This window comes from Mastigoproctus giganteus, chromosome 5, assembly GCF_048544385.1.
Source record: "Mastigoproctus giganteus isolate SK-2022 chromosome 5, ASM4854438v1, whole genome shotgun sequence".
In the NCBI taxonomy this organism is placed as follows: domain Eukaryota; kingdom Metazoa; phylum Arthropoda; class Arachnida; order Uropygi; family Thelyphonidae; genus Mastigoproctus; species Mastigoproctus giganteus.
In genome coordinates this window covers 80,902,490-80,915,255 of record NC_143579.1, presented here as the reverse complement: position 1 = coordinate 80,915,255, position 12,766 = coordinate 80,902,490, and positions in this window count along the sequence as shown.

Here is a 12,766-nt window from a genome sequence, read left to right as displayed (position 1 = left end):
AATTTAATGTCCCATAGTTTTTTATATTTTAAGATGTTAAGGGCTTTACTGAAGTGGTAGCGAAGATATGATTTAGGAAAATGGTTGTTAATTAGTTTATGGTATAGTATCTGGATGTTATCGATAGTTGTTTCCTTGTTGCTGCGAATGGTAGCTAATCTGATGTTTTGGGTTAGTATAACGTTGGCATGTACTCCTCTAGAAATATTGGAGTTCCACTGTGTGAGGTTGACTATATTAAAGTTGAAGGCATCACGTTTGTTGATAGGTTGATGGCAGCTTTGTTGTTTATTAATGTAATATCTAGATCTAGGAAATGGGCTGTAGTATCATTGTTGTTTGTTTTTTCTAGTACGAGTTCATTGGGGTATAAGTGTCCATAATCTGTGATGAAATTAGGGCAGTTAATAACTATGAGGGCATCTATATATCTGTATAAGTTAAGGTTCTGTGGAAATGAGTTTTCAGACCAGTATAGATAAAGGTTAGCATGAAGCAGGACTTCCCATGGGTGTTCCGTTAGTTTGCTGATATACTGTTTTACCGTCGTATACAAAGTTATTAGATATATCCATAAGCTATATTACTATTATTATCTTTTTCGTACAGGCACTTCCCTCTATATTAATTAGCTTCTTAGTACCATTATCCGTTACTATATATATATAGCATTAAAAAGTATGGTAGTGCATTTCTTAAAAACCATTTCAAGTGAAAATAAACTGAACATGTGCAATGAAGATGTATTATTTTAATTGAATCTTCCTCCCTTTTCTTGATGGATAAATCAATAATTTTATCCTAATTTATGTTTCGTGCAATGTCAGTTTCAATGGATACAATTCATATATTGGTTAGTCGTTCTTGTCCACTTGTTGATCTGGCATTAGCATTAGCATTAGTAGAGGCATATGATGCAAGAAAGCAAGCTTATTCAGCATCAGCCAAAAAAAAAAAAAAAACACCACTCCCATTAGTATTATTATTTTAATGATTAGATGTATTATTTTAATTGAATCTTCCTCCCTTTTGCTGATGGATAAATCAATAATTTTATTCTAATTTATGTTTCCTGCAATGTCAGTTTCAATGGATACAATTCATATATTGGTTAGTCGTTCTTGTCCACTTGTTGATCTAGCATTAGCATTAGTAGAGGCATATGATGCAAGAAAGCTTATTCAGCATCAGCCAAAAAAAAAAAAAAAAAAAAAAAAACACCACTCCCATTTCACCCCTCCGTTCGTTCGAAATACCTGTCCAGTTGAGCCTTAAATTTGTTTAGGCTATCAACTTCAACAACAAGTGACGGACGTCAGTTCCACCAACCAACCACCCGCTGGCCAAAGGCAAATTTCCGCACATCTATCCGACATCCGTCCTTCCTCAATTTGAATTTATGCCCTCTGAGGTGATTATTTTGAGCAAGATGAAGAATCCCATTGGCACTGAGCATGCTCAAACCATTCAAAGCATTATACACCTCTATCAGATCACCTCGCTGGTGCCTAGTCTCCAGACTCTGTAATTTGCAAAACTTAAGCCTTTCTTCGTAAGAGCAACCCTTTGTTCCATTCACTAATCTTGTTGCCCTTCTCTGTACCCGTTCCAGCAGCTCTACATCCTTCTTGAAATGAGGCCTCCAGACCTGTATACAGTACTCAAGATGTGGCCTAACCATTGCCTTATACAAGGGAATAATCACCTCCTTATCCCTGCTAGAAAAATTCCTGTATATCATTGACAAGACACCATGAGCTACTCTTGCAGCTCGTCTGCACTGCTCAGAGAACTTCATATCTGCCTGCACAATTACCCCCAGGTCCTTTTCATTCTCCACCACTGTCAGTGTAGTACCGCAGAGTTGATATGTTGCTCTGGGGTTACTGTTTCCCATATGTAGTACTTTACATTTGTCAATGTTAAACTTCATTTGCCACCTCTCAGCCCATCTGTTCAACCTTTCCAGATTCTGTTGCAGCAGCATAGCGTCAGTAGTGTCCTTAACAACCCTGCCAACTTGGACATTAAACTTGATATCCCATCATCAATATCATTCATAAACACCGAAACAACAACGGACCCAACACTGAACCCTGAGGAACTCCACAAATAACATTAGTTCACGTTGAGCAGTGTCCATTGATTACCACTCTCTGTCTTCTGCCACTCAACCATCCCCTTATCCATAGCAGCAATTTGCCTCCAATGCCACACTGCTCCAATTTGTGCAGCAGTCTTCCATGTGCAACAGTATCAAAAGCCTTTCTAAGATCCAAATATATAATATCAAAGTTATTCCCTGCATCCAGTTCTTTTGTGACTACATCATAGTATCCAATCAAATTGGTCAGGCAAGACCTGCCCTTAACAAAACCATGCTGCATCTGAGCTATAACTGAATTCTTGTCTAGATGATCCTGTAGTGCTTCTTTAACCAGTGCCTCCATTAATTTACCTGGAACAGAAGTTAAACTAACAGGTCTATAATTACTTGTGTCAGCCTTTGATCCTCCTTTGTGAATTGGGTTATATTTGCACATCTCCAGTCTATGGGTACCTCCCCTGAGTCCAAAGAAGCTCTCATAATTATGGCTAGGGGTTTGCTTACTTCCTTTGCTGCCTCCTTTAATATAACTGGATAGATCCCATCCACCCCAGGTGCCTTTTTTATGTTTATCCTCAACAATCTCTCCTCCACTTTCCTCTCAGTTATTACAAAATCATCCAGCTCACTGCCAATGTTTATTTCACCTACATCATTCTCCTTCCTGAATAACTCCTCATGCGTGAATGTAGATGCAAAATACTTGTTTAGATCGTTAGCCACCTGAGCAGGATCCTCAACTGTTGAACCATCAATATCCAGTGGACCAATCTGATTCATCCCTTTCCTTCTTGAGTTTAAATAGGTAAAGAACTCTTTTCTGTTTTTCTTTGCATCCTTTGCCAAGGATTTTTCGTAGTCTGCCTTTGCCTGCCTAATCTCCTTTGTGACTTGGTTACAGACCAACTTATATCTATCATAGGCTTCCATGTCACCCATTAATTTGTATGTATCCCATGCATCTTTCTTCTCTGCCACATGTCTCATTAGTTCATCTGACAACCATTTAGGCCTAAACCTTGAACAATATTACTTAGTTGGTATGTAAAGCCTGGTAGCCTCCACGATTAGTTCCTTCAATGCTTCCCATTTTGAGTTTGCTGTTGGTAACATCATCAGTTGGTCCCACTGTATACAATTTAAATACTCAGACCATCATAGTCGCCTTTACGAAAACAAAAACCCTTCCCTTTACCTCTGATGGTAGTTACCTCCTTGAGTAAATCCCACTTCAACACACGGCGTCTCCGTAGCCAGGTGGGAAGGAGCAGCAGTGCGTAGCACACGCTTCTTGATTAGACCGGGGTTTGAGCCCGTCACCACCAAATACGGAGGATGCGGGAAGGTCAGGGAATGACCACCGCATATCCCGGGAGCAATATGGCCTTAGTTGCTAATGCTCCTAAAAACCAAATAACAACAACAACAACTTCAACACACTGTGATTACTGCCACCTAGTGGTTCATTTATCCGCAGATTCTTAATGCATGAAGAATCACTACTGATAATCAGATCAAGAGTATTGCTCCCTCTTGTTGCCTCATGAACATGCTGATGTAGAAAACAATCATCCAATAAATCCACAAAAGCCTTGCTAGTGTGCGAGTGACCAATCCACAAATTCCAGTCAATATCTGGGAAATTAAAATCCCCCATTATAAGACTCTCTGATTTACTGGCCCACTCTATTTCCCTGTACAATATCTTATTATACTCATCAGAGTCATTAGGCCTATAGCACACTCCTACTCTCAATTTTGATTTCCCTATGCTTATGTCACACCAAACTGACTCGACACTGCCCTGTCCATCGATGTCGACTGGCTTCACTTCTTTGGACTTTGTGTTTCTTAACTAATAGCATAACCCCTCCTCCCCTCCTGTCCTGTCTATCCTTTCTATACGCATTGTATTCCCCAAATTCCAGTTCCGCATTCCTTATATCTGTGTGACACCACGTCTCTGATATCCCAACAATATCTGCCTTTGATGTTTTGAGCAATACCTCAAATTCATCAAATTTATTTACCAAACTCCTAGCATTGGTGTACACGCAGGTATACATGCACCTGTTTCTATTCTTAGCTACCCTAACACAACCCATGTGTTTACTTGTACCGCAATGACTCCCAGCAGTCTCTGAAATATCCTGCGTCTTTTTTTTCAGGCTTCTGCTCATTTCAATAGAAGCAGTGCAAGAATCACTTCCACCTCTGCCAGTGGCTACTGTTAATCTATTAGTCCTTGTATCCCCCCCCCCCCCAACTAGCAGTTTTCCGACCCACCTAACACCGCCTCGACAGCATCAGCAAAAATTCTTGCACCCTTTCTATTTAAAAGGTGATTTTTAATTAATTTGAGTTTACTCGAGGACCTTTCACAAAAAGCTACTATTACATGCAGGGTAAAAAAAAATTCGTAAACGCTTTTTTCTGTGTTTGGTAAGTTTCGATAACAGAATACCCCTGAATCAATTGTGGAAGATACATGTATATAGATAGAAAGTTAAAATCATTAGATCTATAGCATTAAGTATATATGTATTTTTATTTAATTCACCTTTTCACAAATGTAATAATTCACAAATTATTATAAATATATACAAATAATCACAAAATACTGTGTACTCATTATTTTTGGGCAATACAAAATATATTACCTAAAAATAATAATTACCTATTTCCATTATCAGTTTTATAACTATCTACTTTTATTTTTATAATCAAATTCTTATATAGTCAGGAAATTGTTTTTTATTCTTTCTGAAAACGAAAAAAATAAAATATATATATATATTGCACATACGTACAGTAGTACATAGTCAGTGTCGCGCATTCTCAGTCAAGTCGAAACTGCCCGTGAGAATATGATTCACGCCAAAGAGTGGTAACTATGTTACTACTAGTAGTAGTAGTGGCATGTGATGCAAGAAAGCAAGTGTATGAGCTTATGCAGCATAAGCCAAAAAAAAAAAAAAAAAAAATCACGCCATTCCCTCCAAATGCCTGTCCAGTTCCTCCTTAAATTTATTCAACCTATCAACTTCCACAACGACAGATGAAAGTTTGTTCCAGCAATTAACCACAAGCTGGCTAAAGGCAATTTCCACACATCTATTCTACATCTGTCTTTTCATAATTTGAATTTATGCCCCCTTATGTTCGTAATCTGAACAATTGGAAGGATCCTATCAGAATTCAGCGTGCTCATCCCATTCAAGGCCTTATACACCTCAATCGGATCACCGTGCAGGTGCTTAGTCTCCAGCCACTGCAATATGCAGAACTTAAGCCTCTCTTGGTAAGAGGATCCCTTCATTCGCCCTCACCAATCTTGTTGCCCTTCTCTGAACAGGCTCAAGCAAATCTACATCTTGAGCGTGTACAGAGAAGGGTAACAAGATTGGTGATAACTGATAACTACACGATTTCACGCTGAAAATTTCCGATGCCCGTCAACAGAAATGCTAAAACGACAGAAAACCACTCACCTCATCAATCGAATTATATTTTCTAAACAACCCAACATTTTCGAACTAATATTTTGCAGGAAAAAAAAAAATCACCCAATACAACAGCCATCCGTCTCAACCAAGGGAAACCAAAAAGGTAAGTCACTAACAATCGAATACGCAAATAGGGGGATTATTATTTTATTTTTTTCAGCCTTTTCCAAAACCAAATTCTGCTCCCACACACCCGATATACGTATCATTCAGCCTTTTTGGGTTTTTTTTTTTAATTACGCATCGATAAAATTAAATAATCGGCTAATCAAATATTAACACCACATGACATTTCTAACAGCGATACTATCTGTATAGTATCGGTGTAAATACACCATAGTTAACCCATAAACTTGAGCTACGTATGTAGCGTAGAGGACATCATTTTAACTGTATCTCATATTGTGGTTGCCTTCACAACGAGATAGCTGCTAAATAAATAATACTTCTCTACTAGAGACAAATAAAGAACACTTCTCTACTAGAGAAGCGTTATTTATTTGAAGTAATGCAATAGCTGCTATCTCGTGAAGGCAACCACAATATGAGATACAATTAAGACTATGTCCTCTACGCTGCATACGTAGCTCAAATTTATGGGTTAACTATGGTGTATTTACACCGATACTATATAGTTAGTTATCAAAACACATAAGGATTATGCCTTGTGCATTTTGTTTTCAAAATACATCTCTATCTGTGTATATCTTACTTCTCTGTGATTCATGCCAGGTTGGAGCTGGTGGTGACTCACGACACTAAAGTGCAGGATTACCAAAAAATCACTAAGTTTAATGAATATTTATTTAGTTATAAGTATTTTTTACAGTTATTTTCGTTCTTTCATTCAAGCAATTTGCTTTAAAATGAAGAAAAATAAACAAAAAATTGAGTGAGAAAATGTTCAAAAAAGTTATCATTCCACAATTTATGTCATCTTATGTTTGACCAAAAAAAAAAAAAAAAAAAAATGTTTTTCAAGACTAAAGTCAGGACTAATCAATATCTTGCAAAGTAACACAAAAGTCACTAACTATGATTGCACAAAGTCTTGCACATAAAAAATCGGTTCAGAATTATCAGACACGAACGAAGCATGACTTTGAGTAGAAGACTGAGAATATCCATCAGGACTCATGACTTGGCTACGCCTTCCCTCTTCTGGCTGCTGGGACTCCAACAGAAGAAACCACCCATGTGGAGTTCTGTGTTTTGGTTGATCTTGACCATCTTCACGCTCTTGAGAACTTTGACGATTATTAGGATGATTGGTTGGTGATTGAATGGGCGGAGTGTTGGGTTGAGTTCCAAGAAAAGGTTGTTGGTATGGAAAATGTATGTTTATGCACAACATCTTGAAGGCAATAACAATGCCACATCTGACAGAGTCTTCTTTTCAACCAGCAGTGGCTGAGAACAACAAAGATGGGGAAGATGATAAAGTAATGATGGTGATGGTGGCGCTTCATCTGTTGGAAACAGAGATGACAACAATGGGAATGAAGCAGAGCAAAAGACTGCTGTGGAAAATGCTGAACAGGTGAAACTGGGTTGTAAAATTGTGAGGGTTGCAGAGGTAGAGGAGGTTGGAAGGAGTAAGCTGGGGGTACCATCATTGGTGCACAGTATTTTTCAGAGTAATATCCAGAGCCATTTTCATGATATCCATTCTGAACTTCATCCTCTGGTACAATGGAAGAGGTTTTATAAGTGGAAGTAAGGAATGAAAAAATATATGTCACAGCTGGGCTCCTCTGTCCTGGCAATTTTCTTTTGTTGGTAACTGTCAATGTAGTTCTCAATCTTCTGTTCCAGTTTTCTCCTCCTCTTGTGCAATGTACTAGTAGAATACTTTTGATTCTGCTCTACTTCAGTCCTTTCGTTGTCATCTCTGTTTCCAACAGATGAAGCATCACCATCATTATCTTTATCATCTTTCCAGCCACTTCTGGTTAAAAAGAAGACTCTGTCAGATGTGGCATTGTTATTGCCTTCAAGAATTCAAGATGTTGTGCATAAATGTACATTTTCACAGCTTTTCGGCCTAGCCCGGTTTCGACCTTGTTTTCTTGTTTCGGAGGTAGCGAACATAGGAATCTTGAATATGTCTTCATTTTTCCTGTAGCTTGAAAAAAAATGAATAAAAAAAAATACTATAAAAGGTTTAAAAAATATGAAATATCTGAAAAGGAGATTGACGAAAAAATTTGAAAAGGAGATATTAATTATCAAACATACAAAATACCCAAATATAATTTTTTAAATATACTACTTTGTAAATCTATTTATTGCAATCTCTTTTTCACTCCTGAGGAAGCCAAGAGGCAAAAATTTGAGTATTTTGAAAGTTTTTATAATTGATATCTTCTTTTCATAACTTTCGTCAATTCTTATATCTTATTATAGTTACCTCCGTTCCAAATGTTTAAAAACTTTGAAAGTTATTTCCAAATTTTTTGCACAGTATATCTATCTAAACTTAGATGTTTCTTTATGTTTCAGGTACTTGGGATCTGGCTGTACCTACACAGATTTACATTACACGTTCAGGATTGGAGTAACTACAGCAAGCTTGATTGTTCCAAACACTTGCCGTGTTTTGTGGATTGCTCTATACAATGACGTCTTCCCACAGTTTTCTGAGGAATTTTGGTGTCAAACTGCCAGAGGTTTCGAGAAATCAGCCCACTTTCCTCATTGTATGGGAGCCATCAACGGAAAACATGTACGAATTATCAAGCCAGAACATTCATGATCACTGAGTTACAACTACAAAAACTTCTTTTCTGTTGTTTTGTTGGCTGCAGCAGATAGTAACTACAGGTTTCTGTACATTGACGTCGGGTCATTTGGAAAGGATTCGGACTCTACAATATTCCAAAACAACTTTTTTGCCAAGCTTTGGAAGAAGGTTCTTTGAATATTCCAAAACCGGAAAAAGTGACAGAAGAGACAAGGCTTTTGGGATTTCTGTCAACATGATGCGGCTATACCCGGGGAATCACTTGACAAGAAAACAAAGGATATTCAATTATCGACTGTCTACAGCTCGAAGATTTGTTGAATATGCCTTTGGAATCCTCACCAACAAGTGGAGGATATTCCATAGGCCAATAAACTTGACACATCCCAAATGTGTGGCTGTGATCAAAGCTTCCTGTGCATTGCATAACTACGTTCGTGTGAGGGACGGTGTCCGCTTCCAGGAAACTTTAGAGATTATTGGATTATACGAACATGATGAAAAGAAAGACCGTACTTTGGAACGAGGCAGAAAATCAGCATATGCTTACAGAGATGGTTTTGCAAACTTTTTTTGCAGCCCTGAAGGTTCAGTTTCCTGGCAAGACAGCAAGAACATGCTTTGGGTGTAGTTTGAACTTTATGGATTAGGCTGATTTGTTTTTACATGTCTTTTAATTTCAAGTGAATGTGAGAAGAATTCAAACATTTTACATTTAAGCACACAAAGTAACGTCTGAAAGGTCGAGATTTGAATACAAACGTTCCATGTTTTAAAACATGAAAAATTATGTCTCACTGTTTATCGAACAGTCGTGAGACTCCATATATAACTAGACCATAAATAATATTAATAAAGAACAATAATAATAACAGTTTAAACTTACCAATATTCACTTTCTGCTGGACGTCCAATCCTTCGAAGTCGGGGTGAAATATAGTACACACTTCTATCCATTGACTTTTCTTTAGATTTCTGTTTTTGTACTCCGATGATGATGAAAACGTTCAGCATCTAAATCCTCCATCTGGCAGCACTGATGTCTAGACAGGGCATGACAGACAAGTGGCACGTTTGCATAAAAGGACCAATTACACACCGTGTACTTAGAAAATTCGTGTGACTTTTTGCCGCTGGCGTTCTGCAGGACACTACATCATGTCTTTCAGAACGCGATGGTAATGCAAACCAATAACAGAACATAAAATGATCCATTTGTTCCCAGTGATTTATAGAACGGACGATATTTTGCTGTTGGCTGTTGTGCAACACAAAACACATGCATAAAAGTGGGCTGAGGGCTATCTTTTGCTTCACTAATATGGATGACCTTTACTCTGGATTAACGAGGGTTTACTGTATGTTCAGGAACGTTTTCTTCACACTGAGGGCCTCAACAAAGTTTCAAAAGCTGCCAACATTTCATGTTTAGAAGGTTTATTATCTTCGTTGCCCTCATTTTCTTCCTCTTTGTCATCAATATTGTCACTAGTTCTTTAAACTAGCTCTTAAATTTGAATTATTATTATTTTTTATTTATTTTTTTTTTTTTTGAAACTGTCCAAAATGTTGGAGTTACTCAGATATTCAACTCCTGTGACTATGTAAACAGAAATAGGGAAATTTTACGGAAAATTGTGGATGAATCACTTCTGCAAAGCAACAGATGATCATTTGTCGAGGTAAAGGAACACCACTCTCTCCTAAACCTCTAAGAGGGTGCTTGCAGTAGAAGGTTAATGAGAGCCTCTTCTCCAAATGTGGAATATGCCTTGATCTGTCCACTGGTATTGGTATGGTTGTTAAAGATCGCATGGGGACTGTATGAAAATCCAGCAGAGGACCAAAATTTATATTTTTGCCTTTATCTTGCCAACTATGATTGTGTAAACACAGGAAATGGCAACACTACAAATCTCACAAAAATCAACTGAGATTTTGATAATGAAATAAAGGGAAAAGGAATGGGAGGAAAAAAGAATGCAAAAAGAAGAGAAATAGATGTATAAGAACTGTACATCTATTATGATAACAGCAGATATGACATGGCTTCATCATTTCAACCTAGAGAGTAAGCAACAATGCTTTGTTTACATGTCTATATCATCACCACTGAAAAAAGCAAAAGTTGTGGCTTCCATGGGAAGCTCATCCGTATGGTCTTCTCTTTTTTTGACATTCAAGGAATGGTTTATCAGCATGTTTTATTACATCATACAACTGTTACAGAGCCTTACTATAGAACTGTACTGCACACTTTGTGGGATTACATTTGTCACAAACGATACAACTGCACGGAGGTGGCCAGATGCGGAATCATGACAATGTGAGACTTCACATTGGTCATATTGTCATCAAGTACTTAGCCAACATTTATGTCAAATGTGTTCCTACAGCCCCGACTTTGAACTCTGCATCCCCCCCCCCCAAAGTTAAAGAAGGAGTTGCAAGGAAAACATTTCCAGTTGTTAGAAGTTGTAAAGATATCGGAGGAAATTCTCAAATGTATATCAAAAAACAGATTCTACTTTTTTTTAAGAATGGCAGAAACATTAACATTTTTGTGAAATGAGGACTACTTTGAAAAGGACCCTCAAAATATGGATGAATAATAAAGGTATATTTAAAAAAAAAAATTATGATAATGTTCTTTAATGAACAGCCCTCATATCAGCCTATTACTTGATGGCTGATTTTGTATGGCTGTTTAAGATCACATTGGGGACTGCTTAACAATCTAGCAGTGACCAAAATTTATGGTTCCACCTCTGTCTTGTCATCATGATTTGGACATATTTTGCAAACACAGGAAATGGCAACACCACAAATTAGACAAAAATCAACTAAGATTTTGCTAATGAAGTAAGAAACAAGAAGGGAAAGAGGAACAGGAAACAAAAAAGAAAAAGTAGAAGTAACAATTCTTAGAGCATTCATACAGGATACAAGTTGGTATACAACTCCAGCTTTTTGAACATTCCTTAATTTCAAATTTTTTTCTAGTGATGAATAATTTTTTTTGTTGAGTGTTACTTATTTGTTATTTATTTTACACCTTGTTCATTATCTTGAGAAATACTGATGTGTAAGCTTTTTCCTCTAATATCAATAACAGAGAATATTTCCCCCCGAGTTTGAGGTACATACTGTCATGTGTATAAGTGAATTGTATTCTTAAAATGTTTTTATTTATTTAACCATGCAATATTCACAGACATTCAGAGATGTTGAAAAATTGTTGATTTTCTGTATTATTACCCTGTTGTAAAGCAATATGTAATTATAAATTAACATTTAACAGTTTTTTTTTTTTTTTTCTCCTGAATTCATAACTAAATGATACCCACTATTTCCCACATACTATGGCCACATTGAGGATAATTATTCACTATAAGTTTTCCCATGAGTTTGAAGTACATATTTTCATGTGCATAAGTTAATTGTATTCTTAAGAACACTTTGTAAAATACAGGTAGCCTCAAGTTATGTGAGTAATGAGTTGCTGAAAGTCATTACATACAAGGCAAAAACAAGTACAGTGGCACCTCGGTATACGTCTGCTTTGGAATAAGTCCAGCTTGATATACGTCCTGTTTGGACACGAAAAATTTTGTTTGGAATACGACTCGCGTGCTTCAAAATGAGTCACGACACCGCGCGCTACCCTTGTTTACCTCTCTCAAGACAAAGCCACGACTCAGATGCCAGATCTTACCCCCTCTCCAAAAACCGAATAAAAGCCGACCAAGGACGGACGCTAGCAAAGTATGCGCTCGCGCCCATCCTCACTCAGCTTTCCAAATAAAACCGACCAAGGACGTATGTGCGCACGGTACGCTCTTACGTCCTCGATCGACTGAATTCGGTTTTTGGAGAGGGGGTAGATCTAGCATCTCTGCCACGACTGCCCACAAGCGTCAGTACGACAGTTTCTACCATTCAGCGAACAGCCCACGCTATAACTCTCTGTGAATTTTCATGTGATTTTGTGTTTTTTTGTGTAAATGTTTTGTAAATTCATTAACCATAAGTTCTAAGAAAGTTAATGAGAAGAGCCAAGTAATGAAGAAAATGGGGCAGGATCACCACGGAGGTGAAAAAAGAGATTGTTGATAAGTATGAAGGTGGCATGCGTATCCGGGACTTGGCTGCTGCATACCATATGCTGAGAACGACGGTATCTATGATTATGAAAAACAAAGACGTTATTAAATCTGCTAGCGTTGCAAAGGGGGGGTGAAATCGATTACCAAACAAAGATCAGGGACATTGTATAATATGCCAATAACAATAGGATTTTTTTTCATGGGAACGGATTAATCATTTTCCCTTTATTTCTTATAGGAAAAATTCGTTTGGTATACGTCCTGTTTGGTATAAGTCCAAGGATCTGGAACGGATTAAGGACGT